At 42.3% G+C, this 20,588-nt stretch overlaps 1 protein-coding gene across 2 annotated transcripts in view; it reads left to right on the top strand.

Moving 5' to 3' along the window:
* The window catches only part of ANKFN1 (ankyrin repeat and fibronectin type III domain containing 1), a 364,521-nt gene that overhangs the window by 29,597 nt on the left and 314,336 nt on the right, over window positions 1–20,588 (top strand). The window contains exon 1 of one of the 2 annotated variants that reach the window (XM_070482964.1): window positions 15,447–15,548. The exons of the other annotated variant lie outside the window; for it this stretch is intronic. The gene's annotated coding sequence lies outside the window, so the exon portion shown is untranslated. Of the gene's footprint in view, window positions 1–15,446; window positions 15,549–20,588 lie in introns of those variants that run through there. 2 annotated transcript variants of the gene reach the window in all.

The raw sequence follows: 20,588 nt of genomic DNA, 5'->3' as shown, positions 1-20,588 counted from the left end.
AAAGAAGAAAACAAGACAAAGAAAACATTATCGTAAAGCAATGTTGACAAAGGAAAAATAATACAGCCTTTCTGTGTAAGTGCCTGACCTGGCTGGGAGAAAGGCTTGATGCAAATTGGAAATGGTCTGTGCTGTTCCTCTGTCCTGCCCAGAGGAACCAGTAAGGGCTTCTCTCTTCCCATGCCTTTTCCCATCAGCATCCCAGTGTAGGCACAGAGAGAGAAGTACTGTGTTGGTTTTCTAAGCTGTGCAACAAATTACCATGCATTTTGCAGCTTAAAACAACATCCACTCATTAGCTCACAGGTCTGTAGGTGAGAAGCCAGTTAGGCTCGACTGGGTTCTCTGCATAGGGTGTCAAGACCACAGTCAAGGTTTTGGCCAGCTGGCTTCTTGTCTGGAGGGCCTGGGGAAGAATCTGCTTCTGAGCTTGTTCAGGTTGTTGATAGAATTCAGTTCCATGTTGTTGCAGGACGGAGGTCCCTGTTTCCTTGCTGGCTGCTGGCCAGGGCTTGTTCTCAGTTCCTAGAGGCCACTCTCCTCCGGCCCTTGTGTGTGGGCCTCTCCACCTTCAATGTCAGCAAAGGTGCCCTCTCATGCTTTGAATCTTTCTGCCTCCAGTCAGAGAAAAGTCTCTGCTTTTAAAAGGACTTGTGAGATTAAATTAGGTTTACCTGGATAATGGCTCTTCTGATTAACCTAAAGTCATCCAGTTAGTAATCTTAATCACATCTGCAAAATCCTTCTGCCAAATGATCACAGGCATGACATCTTGTCATATTCACAGTCCTGGGAGTCAGGGTGGGAAATCTTGGGGTGGGGGGCGCGGTGTGGGCATCCTAGGATTCTGCCTACCAAGAGGAGCATGATCACACCAAGTCCTGTCACAGTGGCATCATATGGTCATTTATTTTTCTTAATTTGTTTCCAGCACAAATGATTCAACAGTTTAGTGGCTATGGACTTGGGCTGTGGTGTCAGTCTACTTGGGCTTAAAACCCAGCTCCTCAACTGTGGCTGTGACCTTGGGCAAGTTAAAGTTCTTTCTGCTGAATGCTTGTTTTGAACATGCAAATTATTCCAAAGACACTGCTATATTAGGGAACAATTTGAGCATAACGCAAATTTCAGATTTGCTTACAGACAATTTCTTCCTCGAGAAGTACTAGGTGAACACAGAAAACTGCACCCAGGAATAAAAACTGCCACATAGGAATACTCAAAACACACACATTTCAAATAACAGCCTCAGTCCACTGCATGTGTTATGAGGCATACCCCTCTAAGAAGTGTTAGAACTTTCCTTCTGATTTCAGATAACCCTCCTCCCACCACTTCACAAGTTGTAGCACTTTCAACTCCCACTTCCAAAGTCAATATTAAGTGTTTTCCCAGGTTGAGTGCCATATTTATTGTAGTATTTACGTATTTCTTAACAATTAACATGCATAAAATTATGTTACTGTTTTTATTAGTCTCCTACTTTTATTTTAATGTGTCACTGACCAAGTTTTTGAGGTTGTGCCCTGTTATGGGTTGAACTCTGTCCCCTGTCCTGACCCCCAGCACCTCAGAAAGTGACCTTATTTGGAAATAAAGTCTTTTCAGAGGTAATCAAGTTAAAATGAGGTCATTAGGGTGGGCCCTAATCCAATATGACTGGAGTTCTTATAAAAAGGGAAAATTTCAACACAGAGGCAGACGTGCAGGGAGAGAAGAGGATATGGAGACACACAGGGATATGGAACACAACATGTTCACGTGAACATGAAGGCAGAGATCATGATGAGGCGTCGACAAGCCAAGAATTGCCAGCAAACCACCAGAAGCTAGGAAAGAGGCATGGGACAGATTCTGCCCTACCCTCTGACGAAACCAATCCTGCCAAACCTTGATTTCAGACTTCTAGCCTCCAGAACTCTGAGACCCAGTTTGTGGTACTTTGTTATGGAATCTCATGGTTTTTATTGCACAATTTTACATAGAAAGATGGTTATTCTTAGCAGAGTAATAGCATAGCATATGTGGCATTATAGCAGAAGTGATTACTAAATGCTGTCTCAGTTTTCCCTCCTGTTAGATGGGTCTTCATGTGATTATTCTGAGGACGAAATGAGACAGTGCATAGAAAGTGTTCAGAATGAAATAAGCACCAAAAATGCAGGTTCTCATTGTTATCATCATTAGACTGTTGAGTTCAAAACTGAATTTTGGGCAACACTAAACCACAGCAAGGAGGGTTAAATGGTGCTACAAGCTCCAAATACACAAGCTAAAATCTTGATGCAATGGTGTACTGTGTGACAGGCTTATGGAAACTGTCCTTTAGAGAGATCCAGGGACTATGCAAGAAAGAGAATACAGGTGCCAAATATGGGGGTCTCCTCAGCACTTAATCTGGATATTGATAAGGAATGTTGCTAATTTGGAGAAACAGGCCTTTTTAGAGCAGTTACCCTCTTTGCTCAAAGAGCAGCCTCTTTGATTAACTAACATCAGGACAAGTCGAGATCAGGATGGACTGACCTCCCAGTCTATGCAACTGGTTGTTGAAATCCTTACTTTGACAGGTGTCCTAGAAAGCTAGCAAGGCCAGAGAGAAGGAAGCCAGGCTTTGCATCTGAGGGGAGGACATATGCCCTGAATGCAAAGGATGCTGAGTCTGTTATGAGAGTTAGGGGAGGGCACCAGGCTGGGTAGGCATCTGAGACGGTCTATGAGCCACAGGAGTGTCCATGTTGGAAGGGGGAATCCAACATGCTAGCAATCTCTGACATAAGTCACTAGATGCCCATGGAAGTACTTGGGCATCATCCTTGGACCAGTTTCCTAATCAGGCCTGAGGATTTCAGCCTGATGTAAATGAAAGAACATGGGTTCTTTGGAATCGGAAAGGACTAGTGCAAATCCCAACACTGCTATTTATTAACTATGTGACCTTGAGGGTTTACATTATTTCCCCAGGCCTCAGTTTCCTTGCTTGTAAAGTGGCCTTAATAAGAGTTTGCCTCTAAGGTTGTAGTTAGCACTAAATGAAAGGAAATTTATGGAAAGGGCCTTGCCCATGCTAAGCATCCAATAAAAGATGGATCCACATTTGTCCCTTCTTCACAGCTACCACAAGCTGCTTTTCCAGCCAGCTGGACAGCAGGGCGTGGTCATCCATAAGGAGGGGGTGCAAGAATCTGACCTATAACTGAGGCTTTGTTGTCTCATGCTCTAGAAAGCTGGTTACCGTTCTTTTCTGTGTGGCTCGTTTCTCAGTATCTTCTGCCCTCCTAGGCCCACCCTAAATGGTTCTGGAACTGAAATTTGCAGTCAAAGTGACCTGACATTGGTTCAGATTCCAAATAATAGTCTCAAAGTACTTTGAACAGTCAGGACTGCTTTTATCCAAAGGAACCCTAACCTAAGGTGGGTGTGTTTGGAAGCAGGTCTTTACTGAGGGTTTAGGATAATGGAAAGGGGTAATAGAAAGAGTATAGGAAAATCTTAACGTCGAAGAGGAGACATCCCTGCCATAAAAATCCATGGGCCTTTACCTACCACAAAGACTTTCTTGTTGGTCAGGGCCCCTTCCTCCCCGCCCCTGCAACCCTGGCTTGGATCCCAGATTGTCTTCCTCTTACTCTACTTCTTTCTATTGTCCACCCTTTCCTCCCTTCCCTCACCCCTGCCACCAGTTTATAATCTCCCAAATGCCTGTTTCTTTCTTACTAGAGAATTTTAGTGCGCCACATCCCATGCCCACAAATGGCCTATTCTAAGCATGTCTGTGCACCTCTAAACATCCATCAGTGGTCTGTTAACCTGGAGGTCACGGACCCCTACCATCTAAGCAGCGTCCTCTTATGAAACACAAGTCAGATCATATTCCTGTGCTCAGATTTTCCAGTGACTCCTCATGTCAGCATAAAGGCGAAAGTCCTTTGCATCCCACATGATCTTCGCCACTATGCACCTCTTGGCCTCCTCTCTCGCATTCTCACCCTCCCTCTCTCCAGTCCAGCTACACTCAGTTTCTTGCCCTTCCTTTAACAGGATAGGCATGCTCTAGGCTCAGATCCCTTGCTCTTGCTGTTCTCTCTGCCTGAAACACTGTTCCCCCAGATTTCCCATTTCATCCTCACATTATTTGGGTCTCTATACTGGGATAAATAATGGACCCCCCCAAAAGATATATCCATGGTCTAATCTCCAGAATCTGTGAATGTTACTTTATATACAAAAAGCTGTGTTTTTGTTAGGGATCTTGAAAAGTGGAGCTATCCTGGATTATCTGGGTGGGCTGTAAATGCATCATAATTATCCTCATCAGAGAGAGGGCGGAGAGAAATTAGACACACACAGAAGAGGAGATAATGTGGCCATGGGGGCAGAGATTGGCATGATATGGCTGCAAGTCAAAGAATGGTGGCAGCCACCGGAAGCCGGAAAAAACCAGATTCTTCCCTAGAGCCTTGAGAGGGAGGATGGTGCTGTGGAAATCTTGATTTTGGACTTCCGGCTTCCAGAACTTTGAGAAAATTAATTCCTATTGTTTTAAGCCACCCAACTTGTGGTAATTCGTTACAGCAGCCAGAGAAAACTAATACAGTCTCTGCTCAAATTTCATATACTCAGAGAGATGTCCTACAACCACCTCATACGAAATAACCCCCTTGACTTGCACATGCGCGCACACACGTACACACCACATTTTATCCCCATTACATCAGCCAGCTTTATTATACTTCATAGCATTTATCACTTTCTGACATATCATCTACTTTCCAGTTTATTTATTTATTGTCTGTCTCCTACTCTATAATGTAAGCTCCATAAGCTTACTTTGTTTTATTAACTGATGTGTCTCTAGAGCCTAGAAAAGTACCTGGCTCAAAGCAAAAGCTCTCTAAATATTTATGGAAGAAATGAATGAAGGACTTCACCTTTAGTTGCATAAAGAAACAGCAGAAGCTTTGAAATTAGAATTTATATTTTAATACCTCATAGCAAATCTCCAACCTCACCCCCATTTCTATAATCAGAAAAGTGGCAATAAATATATTTATTCTATTGCTGTCCAGAGCAAATCTCTAGAGGTCAGAAGGTGGGTGTGTGTATGTGTGTGGGTGATGGATGGGGGAAGAGAAAGACAAAGTGTCTTCCAGTTATATCTATATTAAACAGCGCCAAGTTCACATGCCCCTGAGGTTAAGAGGAAAGAGGGCTGCTGCTTTCCAGCCTGTCCACACCTGCCAAGATTTTCTTTGCCGTTTTGCAATTTGCCCAGCAGGTTTGGAAAAGGAACAGTAATGGATGGATAGTCTTACCTTGTCACAACTCGAAAGTGACATGCTATTTTTCTGTGCACCAATTTTCCACCCCAGGAGCCTTTCTGAACAGTGGGTTCAGTGGAGAGAGAGTGGTTTCTATTTAAATGCTGAGGCTTGTTAGTCAAACAGGACACGACTGAGCCTTTCCCTTAAGAACACGGGAAGAGAGCAATGGGTCAGATCGCAAGTTACTTAAGTGCTTAATTTTCTGGCTTTACTCCTTCACCAATGTTTCACTTAGCACATTTTGAAATCTGAAGTGAATAGTGATTTTAGATTGGGAAGAGTTGGTAATATTTGTAATTCCAAGCCTCCTGTCTTTCCCTTCCTCTTGATCCACCAGTCTGGCTCATTGTTCTTCCATGATGCTTCTGATGGTTTCAATAAGGGTGGATTATGTGCCTATTGGTGTTGTGCCACCTGGTGTTATACTCTGGAGATGCAAAGTTTGATCAAACCCAGTCTCCATTTCCCAGAGATCTCTTGGTCTCCCGGATAAGCCAGAAATTTAGATAAATCCCTGCAACAATGTAATAAGTACATAGGAGGAAACATTAGAACTCAGCCTTAAAGGATGAGTAGAAATTCACCAGGCAGAATGACAGGAGAAGGAGGCTCTTGGTAGAGGGTCAACAAGATTGAGGAAAGTCTTTGCTCCATCTGAGAAACTGCAAATAGTTCTGCATGGCTGGAGTGTAGTGGGATGAGAAGGTCTGGGGTACTGCTTGAGAGGCAACATAGGGATCCTGCCATGCTAAGAGATTTGGACTCTAGCCTGTGGGTGATGTCACAGAGGGGCATTAAGGAGAGTGACTCGGTCATTTCACCTTTCTGGGGGTGTATGGAAGATAGATGAGGGAGACAAAAGCTGAAGAGGGAGATTGGTTTGATGGTTATAGAAATATTTCATAAAGAAGAGATGAAACTCTAACAAAGAAAGGAGTGATAGACAGAGAGGAGATGGGACAGGTACAGGGACATTCTGAAAGTTGTAATAGGACTTGGAGACCAAGCACATATGGAAAAGGAGATTATGGAAGGAGTCTACAATGAGTCCTAGGATTCTGAGGTTAGGTGTCTGCCATTCAACTTTTCTGGTGATCATTTTAGTTGATGAAATAGAGTAGGAGAAATCTCTCAGAACCAGCCAATGGCATCGCCTTTGGAGATACACTGTGTTTGGAGACAGCATTTCTTCTCCGGTTGTGGACAGACAATTGTATTACATGAGCAAACTATAGCATAGAGAGATACATCAGTGTGGTAATCAAAGTTACTCTGGCATACATATAGTGAACCACATGATAATTATTTTAAGACGTTAATTAAGCTGTAATAGGAAATAGCTGCTATAATAATAGCTCTTGACATTTTATTTCTAAAGCTGATCCCAATATTTTTGCAATTACCTAGTGAGAGAGCAGATCCTAGGAAGCAGTAAGAGTTAGTAGGCTTCAGATATCTCTTCCCTTCACCAAGCCCAGCTTTCCAGCTGAAGCTTTAGCCTCAATCTCATCCTCAGTCCATCTCAATTCCCAAAATCTAGGGTTTGGCTAACCTGTCAGTTGAGGCTTCCCTGACTCCAGCTGTGGTTTGGATCCTATCCGGGTCCTCCTGGATTAAGAACACAGAACTCTTCAGAGAGGGTTCTGTATCATTGGCTTCTCCTAATAATTCCTCCCTCTCCACTCCTCTTTTACTATATAGAAAAGGAATCAGTGTCGCAAATGAATTTTTCCCTTCTCTTCTCTAGGAGCTAGACTGCATGCCCCAAAACTTACCTCCTCATCAATTTACACTTCAATCAATTAGATATTCATTTCTCTCAAAACCATTATTATTGGGACTTTTAGGATTACTGGGGTTAGGGACCTCTCAGTGATTCACAATTTAACGATATATTTCTTATCTGGCGCTATATGATAGTAATACTCAAAGCGTGGTCCATGAACCAGTGCGGTCCTCAAGAGTAAGTGTTTAGAAACTTTTATAGAAAATTCTCATTGCCACAACCTCCAGTATATTTGATAAATATTTCTCATGAAAGAAGATGCAAACCAGTTTGGACAGAGTCAAATTTGTGAGGTGAATAGCACATCTCCTGAGCTGAGGAACCAGGTATCGGTCAGCAGAAGATTAGGATACGAAAATAAAACTAGTGGTTCACCAGAAAGTATTTGGAAAGCACTGGATGAGCAGCCACTTGCGCCAGAATACCTGAAGCACCAGTTAAAAATGCAGATTCTGGGCCTACTCTGGGACCTAATGAGTCAGAATCTCTGTAAAATCTGCATTCTTAAACAAGTAACCTAGTTGCCCCTTCATACTAAAGTCTGAGAAGCATCACCAAACATTTAGCAGTGGAGTTATGTTGATTCGAACAAGTTTGAAAGATTCTATTCCCATGTCAGCCATTTATATTCCTGTGTAGGCCAACTGTTGTCCTTAGGGGCACAGATTGCATTCATCACCAAGGAGTGCCCCCGGGAATCCAGCTCCAGCACTTGAAAAATGCATCAAACTCTGTATTGTAGTGAAGTCGCGTCATGGTTATGTACTAAAAGAACTCATTGAAGAGAGTCTGTACATATTAACACATAGCAATGTGCGTGTCCCCCACCTCCCCTCCAAATCTGGAGATCCAGCTTCTTTTAACATCAGTTCTCTGGAACATAAACTGAGAAGAAAAACACTGAAAAGGTGTGAGAAGCCAGATATCTGGGGCCACTTAGTAAAGGGGGAAACAATGAATCATACAGTCAATTATACATGAGCACATCATAGACTCCAGTGTAGGACCCAATATTCAAGATATTTGGGGCTGTCCTGGTGGTGCAGTGGTTAAGTTTGCATGTTCCACTTCTCGGCGGCCCAGGGTTCACTGGTTCGGATCCCGGGTGTGGACACAGCACAGCTTGGCAGAAGCCATTCTGTGTTAGGCGTCCCACATATAAAGTAGAGGAAGATGGGCATGGAAGTAAGATCAGGGCCAGTCTTCCTCAGCAAAAAGAGGAGGATTGGCAGTAGTCAGCTCAGGGTTAATCTTCCTCAAAAAAAAAAAAAGATATTTGTTGTAAATATAAAGACTAATTTTGTTCACTACCTTCTGCTTGTATTTAATAAATTAAATTTTAGAACAATGTGGGGAGGGAGGGAGGGATGAATAGATGGGTAAATTGTTTAGATTTTTGAATCTTTAAATTTTATTCATCTGGGGATTTCACGAATTTGGAACATCTTATTCTCAGACGGAGTCATGTAAAGCGGTGGCTCTCAAACATGGACAAGCATTAGAATTCCCTGGGCAGCTTCTGAAGAATTCAGATGCCTGAGCCCATCCTAGCCATCCTCAGGCACTTGGGAACTGAGGTCCCAGGAATCTGTGTTTTCAAGGTGTACATCTGATTTGTGTGTGCAGAGTATGAGAATCACTAATTAATGACACTATTGTTATTATAACCTGAGCATGGAAGTCGTAGGGAGAGAATTGGGTGTAGGTGGAGGTAAGTCAGAACTCTGGGGAAAGTGTATGTTTGAGAATTAAATATTACAGAAATAATCCACAGCAAAATATGTAAATGAGCATCTGCGATTTGGTCGTTAACAGTGTGGGCCCTTTAATAGGACTACTATGTTGATGGTCCTGGGGATTATGTGCATCTGGATATCTGTAAAATGAGCAAAAATGTCGATTTCAGTAGACTTTGTAAAGTCAATCAACACTGCAGGAGACAGCGAGGCAATTCAGGTGATGAATGACATAAAATGGAATCTTGCTTCTTGCTGTGCGGCATATCCTTGCATGGAGTTGTCCAACTCCGAGTTCTGCAGGCTGCGTCTCTGGCAGAGCGGGGAGGAGCAGAGCTGAGCAGGATCAAAGGATACAGGATCCGGTCAGGGGCAGTTTCGAGTTATCAAGTCTGGAAATGGCTGAAGCCAAAAGCACTCCAGGGTAGTAGAACAGAGCCCCTTCCCCAGAGACTCTGCTGGCAGAGGACTGGAAAGCAGCATGCAGCAAGCAGGAGGGAGTTCCTTCAGTGGCTTGTCCTCAGTAGCGATAGGCCAGGGGCTCACTGGGCAACAGGGCTTTGCCCAGTCCCGTTGCAGGGGTTGGTCCTTCCGTGAGATGATAGTAATTTCCTTTCCTGAATTGCCCAGCAGATATAGGATATGCTGAAAAGAGAATTCCGTTTAACTCAACAGCATAATCAAGCTTTGCTATGTTCCAAACCCTTTGCCCCAGGCTGATGATATGAAAATGAAATAAACAGTTCCTGCTCCCATAGAGTTCACAGGCTAGAGGGAGAGGCAGAGGTGTAAACATATGCCTAAAATAAAATAAGAAGAGCTAGTGGAGAGGTATGCACACACTTCTGGGCATACCCCGGACACAGCAGCTCATATTGCCTCGGTCCACAGGGAAATTTGCAGAGAGAAAGTGATATGTGAACTGAGTCTTCGAGGAGATGTGGGAATTCACCAGGTACACAAAGTGGACAGGGAGATAGGGGTGGAAAGAGGGATATTCTTGGCAGAGGAAATAGATCAGCTGTTCATGATGTGCTCGGCAATTGTAAATATCCTTTGATGTGGCTCCAGGATAAAATAGAGCTGTGCACAGAATGGGCCGTTGACATCCTCAGATAGGAGCCCTCCTGGATCTGAGGATGCCCCTTTGTCTTCCTCCTGTCTCATTAATGGAACAAAAGGGCTAGAGTTGGAAGGGCATTTAGAAATCACATAACCTGATGTTATTTGAACTTTATTGCAACCCATAGTAAGACATGGATTTTATATTTACACATACAGGAAACAACATTTCTTGAAAACATACTTGCCTTTACGAAGTGCAAAGCATTACAATAGTTTTTTTGCTATTCTACTTCCTTTTTTAAATAGACTTTGTTTTAGAGCAATGTTAGGTTCACAGCAATATTGGGTGGAAGATAGATATTTCCTGTATACTCCCTGCCCCCATACACACTTAGCCTTCCCTGTTATCAACACCTTTTACCAGAGTGGGATGTTTGTTAAAACTGATGAATCAACGTTGACACATCATTATCACCTAATGTCTATAGTTTACGTTAGCGTTCACTCTTGCTGTACATTCTACGGGTTTTGACAAATGTATGATGAGATGTATCCACCATTATAGTATCATACAGAGTAGTTTCACCATGCTAAAAATCCTTTGTGCCTCACCTGTTTATCACTCCCTCCCCAATAACTCCTGGCAACCACCCATCTTTTTACTGTCTCCATAGTTTTCCCTTCTCCAAAATGTTGTGTTGTTGGAATCCTATAGTATGTAGCCTTTTCATATTGGCTTCTTTCACTTAGTAATATTGTATGCATTTAAGATTCTTCCATGTCTTTTCATGGCTTGATAATTCATTTCTTTGTAGCGTTGAATAATATTCCATTGTCTGGATGTACCACTGTTTATTTATCCATTCACTTACTGAAGCACACCTTGGATACTTCCAAATTTTGACAATTATAAGTAAAACTGCTATAAACATCAACATGTAGGTTTTGTGTGGACCTAAGTTTTCAACCCATTTGGGTACATACCAAGGAGCATAATCACTGGATCATACGGTAAGAGTGTGCTAGTTTTTTAAGACACCGCCAAATTGTCTTCTAAAGTGGCTGTACCATTTAGCATTCCCTCCAGCAATAAATGAGAGTTCCTGTTGCTCCACATCCTCACCAGCATTTGGTGTTGTCCGTGTTCTGGATTTTGCCCATTCTAATAGGTGTGCAGTGTTATCTTATTGTTGTTCTAATTTGCAGTTCCCTGGAGACATATGATATGGAGGCTTGTGGACTGATTTAACTGCTGGATAATGACAACACCAAATTCATCAGTGGGTTCGTTTTCTTTTCTCTTAGCCGCTTGGGTAGATGATTTAAATCTTAAGTCTCAATTTCTGATTCCAGAACTACTATAATTTAATCATGAGACTTTGACAAGTATTTCCTTTTGCTGCACCTCAGTTTCCTCATCTTCTTGCTTAGGATTAATAATGTTTATTTTTCCTCAAATATCTCGTTGGATGGCCATCCAGTCCTACCAACTCCTCTCTGGATTTTGGTGAGGAGTAAACAGAGAAGTCAAGGGAGAACCCTTGAGAATGTATGAAATGAAATAGAAATGTCGGTTATGTCTTAGTATAACAATGATGATTACTGGGGGCCTACTTGGGAACTGAAGCAGTGGGCATTTTCCCAAGAATCTTCTGGAGAGAGATGAAGCGGAGAGAGATTTTTACAGTTGAAACACCACTTCACTCTCAGGCTGTCCCCAAGAGCATCACATGAAACTTTGATTTTGCATGTGCCTCAGGCCCTACTCCAAAGAAAATAACCAAAATAAAATCCAGGGGCAAAGCTCTTCTTTTCTTCAATGTCAGGGATCAAGGGCCTCATTTATGGATCAAATTTGGGAGGTGTTGGTTTCCTTTCAACTCAAAAGCTGCTGAAAAGACGCTGGAGCCTGGGCACTGGCCACGCGGGATGCACGGAGCAGGGAGCCTGGGCTTGAATGATTAGCCCTGAGTTACCAGAAGTCCTAGCAAAGACTCAGGATGCCCAAGAACTTAGGAAATAAATCGAGACTGGGGATTCTGGCCCCGCCCCCTCAAGCTTAGTGGTTTCAGATCTTGTCAGCATAGCTCTATTCACATTCCCAAAATAAGGTAAATGGCTAACCACCATTTTTTAAAGATGCCATTGGTTATTGAAGAGTCACAACAATGAATTTTGCAAGGGCATGTTCCATCAGGTGGTATCTGGGTAAAGTCAGGGCAATTATTCATTGCCTGCCCCAGTGCTCCACAGCTTCAGTGCCTGGCTCTGTTTTCTCTATTTTTAAGGGGCTGCATTAAGGAGCTTGTCAGGAAACTTCTAAGCTACAGTCAAAACTCTTTATTATCAGATCCCAAGAGGGCTGCCTAGTCTTGTCTCTTATTACACCTCTGAGCTGGTCACCCCAGGGAATTACTCTGCATTAACCAAGTGTGCCATTGTGCTGTGTCCACCTGGTGACTCCTACTCTTTCCCTAAAATCTCATTTGAAGGTCATCCAGTCTACCAACTTCTGTCTCTGGATTTTGGTAAGAAGCCAATAGAAAAGTCAAGGGAGAATCCTGGAGAATGTGTAAAGTGAAATATAAATGTTGGTTACGTCTTAGTATAACAATGATGACTATTGGGGGCCTACCTGGTAACTGAAGCTCCTCTGAATAGCTTTCTCTGACTTTCCCACCCACCCTCAAATAGACTTGACTACAACTGGATTCCCATAGCACTTTGATGACATGCTTACAACACTGACTTGTCCTGAATGGCAACTAGGGCTTCTTTTCTTTTAACTCTTTTCTCATACCATTTCTTTACCAAAAACTTCATTTATTTAATAAACGCTTATTTCAGACTTACTACATGCCAACCACTGCAAATATTAGTTAAATTCCCCTGACAACCCTATGAGAATAGTAATGTTATTACTCCATCTAATTTTACAAATGAGGACACTGAGTCACGGAGCGGTTAAGTAACTTAATAACCCAGCTAGTATAGGGCAGAACTGGCATTTGAACCCAAAACTCTGGAGTCCTGGCAAATAAACAATACTTAACAATTCAAATTTTTCTGGAGGTCATGAGAATCTCCAAGGCACTAGAATTAGGACTAGGGAAAAGTTCATGTATGTGCATGTACGAGGAAGTATGGGGAACAAAATAAATATATTAAAATTTAGACATTATGTTCCTCTATAAGTTAAACCTGTTTCTCAACATCTTTCTGAGTTACCTTGGCAAACATCTATCAGGGAGCCGGCCCCGTGGCCAAGTGGTTAATTTCACATGCTCTGCTTCAGCGGCCCAGGGTTTTGCTGGTTCAGATTCTGAGTGCGGACCTAGCACTGCTTGTTAAGCCATGCTGTGACAACATCCCAAATGCAGAACTAGAAGGACCTACAACTAGAATATACAACTATGTACTGGGATGCTTTGGGGAGAAGAAAGAAAAAAGACTGGCAACAGATGTTAGCTCAGGGCCAATCAAAAAAAAAAAGAAAAAACGAAAACAACAGCTAAACAGCTTTCAGAAAAACAGGAGCAATTTTGTGGGCCACTTGCTTCCCTTAGGAAGGGTTCAGTGGCTCTTGGTTAAGATCCCATTTTCCCCTGGGGTCTGTGAACAGGATCCTTAATGACTAATATTTAGTTAATCATTAATAGAGTGGTTAATATACAGGCTTTGGAGCCCAAATGATTTGGGTAAAAGTCCCAGCTCTGCCTAACTGTGTGGGCTTGTGCAACTTATTTGGCATCTCTAAGTCTCAGATTCCCAATTTATAAAACGGTAGTAATCATAGTATCTACCGCTATATGAGTCAGGATGGATACTAGAGTCAGGATGGATGCTGGAGTAATAAGCATCTTGTGCACATCAGCGGCTCAACACAACAAAGGTTTGTTCTTCACTCAAGCTCATGTTCAATGTCAACCAACAGAGAGAACTTACTCATTGTGGTTATTCAGAAACACAGGTGACGGAGGCTCCATCTAGACTAACGTTTCTCCACCTCAGCACTATCGACCTTTGGGGCTGGGTAATTCTTTGTTGTGGGGGGCTGTCCCGTGCATTGTAGGATATTTAGCAGCATCCTTGTCCTCTACTCACTAGATGCCAGTGGCAACCCCCTACCCCCCACTGTAACAACCAAAATGATCTGCAGACATTTCCAAATGTTCCCTGTGGGGCAAAATTACCCCAGGATGAAAATCTAGATCTAGAAATGCACTTCCAGAATTACAACGGCAGAAAAAAAGGAAAGGTTGAGCTAGAACACTGGTAATTAAGTGCTTCTATGTGGAAATGACATACTCACTTTCTTTCAAGTTTGATTGACTGCAGCTGGTTGCGTGGCCATACCTAACTTTGAGAATGTGGGAAGCACAATTCTACCATGTTGGTCTCACCCCTAGGAGGGGAGAGACCTGGAATATCTGGGAACAGTCCTAATAAAGAACCACCTACGGTTGTTGAGAGGGTTAAATGAAATAATGCATGTGAAGTGTTTAACATAGTACCTGACTAATAAGAAGTGTTCACTACTAGGAGGCTGTTAATATTAGAATATAAATGCAAGACCACCTGCCCTGGGGAGAAGGAAGAGTTATATGTCAAAATGGCTCCACCAATAGCCCCTTGATAGGAATATAGAATTTCCACCTCATTTGTGTGAGCTTTCCTTTATCTAAAGGCCTATAGAAGTTAGTTTGTGGTGCTTGTTTGAAAAGAATGCTCTTACTAACAAGATTGTTGGCCAATTGAAATTTCTTGTTGTTTAAAGAAAATCCCTGGATGACCCCTGCCTACCACTCCAACCTCAGATTAAACTAGTCTGCCCCTTACTCTCATATTCTAATCACTAGGGCCTTCTTCCCTAAATATCCCACACCATCTTTTCTACCCCAGGATCTTTGCACATGCTATTCCCTCTGTCTAGAATGCTCCCTTCCCATTCATCTAGCTAATTCTTACCAACTTCTTCACTTTCCAGGGAAGCCTTCTTGACTTCTCAGGCTAGGTATTTCCTCCTCTGCCCTTATTTTAGTAAATGCTTATGCCCCTGAGGTCTTTCGTTCATCACACATCACAATTTGTGATTATATATTTGCTTGTGGGATTAGTTGATTAATGTCTGTCTCCTCTACTGGTTTGCAAATTCAGTCATGACTTTCTCTCTTTTTCTCACCTTATAATCCCTGGGTCTAGTGCCTGGTATAGCAAAGGCACTCAATAAATATATGTAGAATGAATGAATCAATGAATTCCAAGACTAAAAACTGGGTCTACTGATACTTGCTTTGAACTCTTTCCTTCAAATCACGCTGCAGGCAATGAAGTACTGGCCCCAATGTATTCCCCAGGAAAGGAAAGGGGGAAAAAATTCCCAAGCTAAAATGTCAGATTCCTCAGCTCCTGTCAGGACACTCCTAGCAGAAGGTATGTCACCTGTACACACAGTGACTGAGTGCCTCACCCCTGCCTGCTACCACAGCCGTGTTTGCAAGGGAAGCAGAGAGCTCCCAGTTCCTGGTTGGGAACCATGGTGAAGAGTCTAAACAGAGCTGGGCAGTCTCAAGCTGGAGCCTTGGGAACAGCCTGCAGGCCTTGGGATGCCACCTGGCCACCCCCGAGCTTCTGGTGGTGAGTCTGCCTTTCTTCCTCAGGATTTGGGGTTAGCTCTTGGTCTCATTTGTCTGGACCCACTCCCCCTGCCCCTTGGCAGCCTGGCCACTGGCCTTTTGAACTTGAATGGGAATCCATTTTCTTCCTCCCTTTGCCTGGGAGAGAATCCAAGTCTCTGTGCTCCTGGCTCATTGCCCATTCCCACCCCGTGGTCTCCACCTCCCAGGGGTTTCTCTCTGGTTAACTGGATCTTGGTTGACAAAGAACCTGGTGAGCTGCTCCCTGCAGTCTCTGCCAGACACGTATCCATCAGACCTGCTCACATGCCACTTAGTTGCGGCTCACAGCCTCTCCCTGTGTACCTGGGAGTCTCTTTCTCTCTTTGAAATAGGATCATATTGCTTTTTGCTGAGGCCATGCATGACACACCTCAACGTAATACAAGTAAATATTTAAACCAAGACTTTTCATCATTGGCAAAAAATATCTGTTGTCAAAAATCTGGATGGTTAGGAATAAATCCCTTGATACAAATGCACACAGGAGGAAAAATGAAACAGACAAGCAAACAGAAATAGATCGAGAGGAAAACCAGGAATCTGCCACCTCCACCAAATGGAGAAACACCCTCAGCTCTGCTCTGGGCGTGGTGACGGAGCCCGCTAAGCTTAAAAGATGGCAAAGCCCTGTCGTAACTCATTGACTTTGTTCCATTAAATCTGAAGAGCGCTTGAAATCATTACGAACAGAATGGCTGCTGCTGCAGTAGCATGGCCCACTGAACTAAGGAAAAATATGATAATTGAGGGGAAGTCTATGATCTGAATCAAGGGTATGGCGTCTGGACTATATATTTTGATGTAAGTGCATGGCAAAACCCTCAAGCGGCTAACTACAGATAAAATCGTCTTTGCCACATAGATTAAACTCGTTCATGCAGGGTTTTACTTACAAAAAATTGTTATAGTGTTATATAAATTATCCAGACATTTAGGGCAATCGCTAATACAATGCAGGCTAGCGTCTTTTATTACAGCAAGAAGTCAGTTTTACGGATCCAGAAAAGAGTTATGCGTTGTATAATTCTATGGCTTGTTCGTGGGCTAAAGAACATTGTGAGCTCATTCCTGAGGGAACTGACTTCCTAAAGACAGCTTTCCTCCAGAATGGTGAAGACAGGAGTTTAACTGTGGTTACCACTTTAATCTGATTTACTGTTTATGTGAGTCATTAATATGAGAAGCTAGTCTGGTTTCTACGAAAATCAATTTTCTACAGCCTCTGGTCCTTTCTTTTTTCTCCCATTTTCATTATTTTTAATTACTAGAGGAATACATGATTGTAAAATAGCCAACAGAACAAATGTATACAGAGTAAAAAGCGAAATTCTCTTTTTAATTCATACTGCCAAGCCAAATCCGTTCCCGTCCCCTTTCCAGAAATAACCACCAATACCTGGTGAATATCCTGCAGATAACTTTTTTCTACAAACGTACAGGAAAATACACAGACACAGATCATATAAAAAAATAAGTGCACATAACAACATTGGGGTTATTTTAAATTTGTAAATAGAATCACCCTATATATTTTGGTCTGCAACTAGCTTTTTTCACTTAATACGTCATGGAGCTCTTTCTATGCCAGTATGTATAGATACACCTAATTCTTCTGAACTATTGCATAGTTTTCCATTCTATAATTACCGTAGCTTATTTCCTTTTTGTCCTATTGCTACAGTTTAGATTGTCCCCATTTCTTCACTATTACAAACATGTGTCAGATGTATACAAACATAAACACAAATATGTGTGTGGGGTATGTGAATGAAATATACACATGTATGCATTTCTGTAGGATGAACTCCCCTAAAAGGATTAACTGAGCTAAAGTCTACGTGAAATTTAAACTTTGATACTATCAAAGTTTACCTTTGCCACCTAGCCCTCAGAAAATGCTATGCTAGTTACACCAAGTGGTGGTGTGTGTGATGGTGCCCTCTTCGCCACGCCTTCACCACCACTGGATGTTATCCATCAGCTCATTTGAATCATGCTGTGATTCACTTGCTTTTCCCTGGTTGGGAGTGGGGTGGACATAACCTTATCTTTAGGCATTTTGCATAATGAACCTTCAGTCTAAGCCAAGTACATAAGTAAGAACTGTGCCAAACCCTCAGGACAAAACAAAATGAGGTAGTTTAAGCCCAGAACTGCATATACAATGAAAAGGAGCCCCAGGTTGGCTTCTTTAATGAGGCAGTGCTAATTTTGTTAAAGATTAATTTTAATTAATTTTGTTAAAAGATAGCAAGATAAAAACATGGAAAGGGCTGTTTTTAGCTTGGCATATACCGTGTAGGAATCAAGCTGGTGGAGCCAGGCTGCACAAGCTGCGAGTGCATGCACAGATATGTACTGTGGGACCTGGACAAGTTACACGGCCTCCATGTGTCTCAACATTCTCATCTGCAAAATGGGAACCTTAATGTTACCCTCCTCATAGAACTGTTGTAATGAGGCAGTACACATCTAATCTTTGGCACAATGCCTAGAAAATAAATGTTGGGCTCTAGAAATGTTAGCCAAAATAATAGTAATGACAATAGTTATTATTATCATAAGTTAAAGAACGACAATCACATACCCACAGGGAGGAACAGTCTCTGAGTAGTGACTAAGCGGCACTCGAGCGGGTCAGATGGATACAGGCCTGGGAGAGATGTGGATGGGAAGCCCACTGACCCTTTGTAGAGCTGGATCCAGCTAACCAGAGAGAAATGATGAATTATTTCCTAATGACAGACTATCAGAACAGGAAGAGGTCTTAGAAGCTATGGAGTACCAAAATCTCATTGTATTGATGAGAAACAAGAGACCCAGAAAGAAGTGACCTTACCTAAGGTCACACAGCTGCCCAAGCAACAGAGTCGAACCCAGGACCTGCACCTCCAATTGCAAATCCACGTTGCCTCCATATTCATATTTTCTACATTATTCTCCACCATTTAGTTCAATCAAGAAAAATACGGTGAGGAACGGGTCTGCAGAAAGATCTCTTTATTTATTGTTTCTGACTTTGGATGACAACTCAGAAAAAATAACCAAATTAAAAACTCCTGCACATTAGTAAAAAAAACTCCTGCTCAAAGAAAAATATAGGAAAAAGAAAAGACCAGGTAATTTACAGAAAAGGAAGTACGAACGGCCAACACACGTGAAAAGATGCTCAACTTGGATAGTAATAGGGGGAATACCACTTAAAATAGCATTCATTCATTTATTCAGCCAACAAGAATTTTTGAGAGACTACTGTGGGCCAAAGGTGGTTCATTTTTCATCTACCAGATTGGCAAGAATTTAACAGCATGATAATACCAAGTGTTGGCGAGGATGTAAGGAAACTGGTTCTCATATATCGTGTGAGGGGTGAGGGAATTAATACACACATTTGGAAAGCCATTTGAATAGCTCTTGGGAGACTAATGCCCCCTCCCCAAAGATGTCCATGTCCTAATCCCCAGAGCCTGTGAATATGTTATGTTCCATGGCAAGGAGGAATTAATTTTGCAGATAGAATAGGATTGCTAATCAACTGATCTTAATATAGGAAGATTAGCCTGGATTATCCAGGTGGAGTCAATGTAATCTCAAGGGTCCTTAAAAGCTGAAGAGGGAGGCAGAAGAATCAGTTAGGGAAGAAAAAAATAACGACAGAAGCAAGGTCAGAGTGATATGAGGACTCAACTTGCCATTGCTGGTTTTGGAGATGGAGGAAGGGGGTTGCAAGCCAAGGATTTTGGGCAGCCTCTAGAAGCTGGAAGAGGCAAGGATACAGACTTTCTTCTAGAACCCTAAGAAAGGATGGCAGTCCTAGCAACGCGTTGATTTTTACGCCTGTGAGACCCACGTCAGACTTAAAGCTTACAGAACTCTGAGATGGTAAGTTTGAGATAGCAAGTTCTGGTAATTTGTTACAGCAGCAATAGGAAAGCTCTATTAAAATTTAAAACATGGTGCTTTTTGACTCATCAATTCCTCTTCTTGTTATTACTTCAGAGAGTCACTAGCATGTATGTACAAGGAGCCACAGACAAGGGTGTCTCCTGGAGCCTTGCTGGTAGCGATGAACAATTGCAGGCGCTGGAGCATGTTATCTGTAAAATGGGACAGGAAGCAGAAGTTAAAGAGAATGTGGCAGATCTGTGAGTACTGACGTGCCAAGTTCTCTAAGACAAAGGGTGAGAAAAAGTAAGTTGCACTCTTATAGAACACACATATATATTTTTAACAGTCCATGTATGTGACCTGAAGGACGTATGCCAAACAAAACAGTTTAACCACTGGGGAGACAATTGAGTTTGAGAAGCTTATTTCTCATTTAATTTTAAAGTAAAATTTAATTGAAAAATAACGAGAGGTCATCTGCAGGCTCGCTCCTCCCAGGTCGCGCACACCCCTCCTTTGGTTTGGGCCACTTTATAGAGAAAGGACTTAGTAATAAAATTCAAAGACCCTTTGCCTGGGAAGTAAATGCTCCAGCAAATGACAGCAAAGAATAATTCTTGAAAATCTGAATTGCCATTGGGAGTAGAAGTCACGGGACTCCAAATTTTCTTAGCTCTGGTAAGGAGGGGCCTGATTCTTTGGTCATTCTAAGTCATGGAATAGTCTTGGGCTCCTGGACAGCAAGGCTGGAGTCAGAAGTGCACAGTCTGACTCTCTACCAGCTTCCTTAACTAACCAGTCTGTTGTATTTTTGAGGCCAAGGTTGAAAGTTCAATCTCCCAAACGGGTATTACCTAACTACTCTGTTGATAGCACACTGGGCTGGCCCATATGAGGAATGGAAATATTCTGAAACTCAGTTCAAACATCACCTCCTCTCTGAAGCCTTTCTTGACATTCCCCAGCCCCCTTCCCAGGTAGAACTTACTACTCCTTTTTTTCCAGCTTAATTAATCTTATATGTATTTGTATTGAATACTTGATTCTATTTATTGTTTTACATATATAGATATATATATATATCTCTCTCTATATATCCGTATCTATCTAT

Source organism: Equus asinus, chromosome 13 (assembly GCF_041296235.1).
Source record: "Equus asinus isolate D_3611 breed Donkey chromosome 13, EquAss-T2T_v2, whole genome shotgun sequence".
Classification (NCBI taxonomy): Eukaryota; Metazoa; Chordata; class Mammalia; order Perissodactyla; family Equidae; genus Equus; species Equus asinus.
The sequence above is the reverse complement of the archived record's forward strand: the minus strand, read 5'-3'. Positions and strand labels throughout refer to the sequence as shown.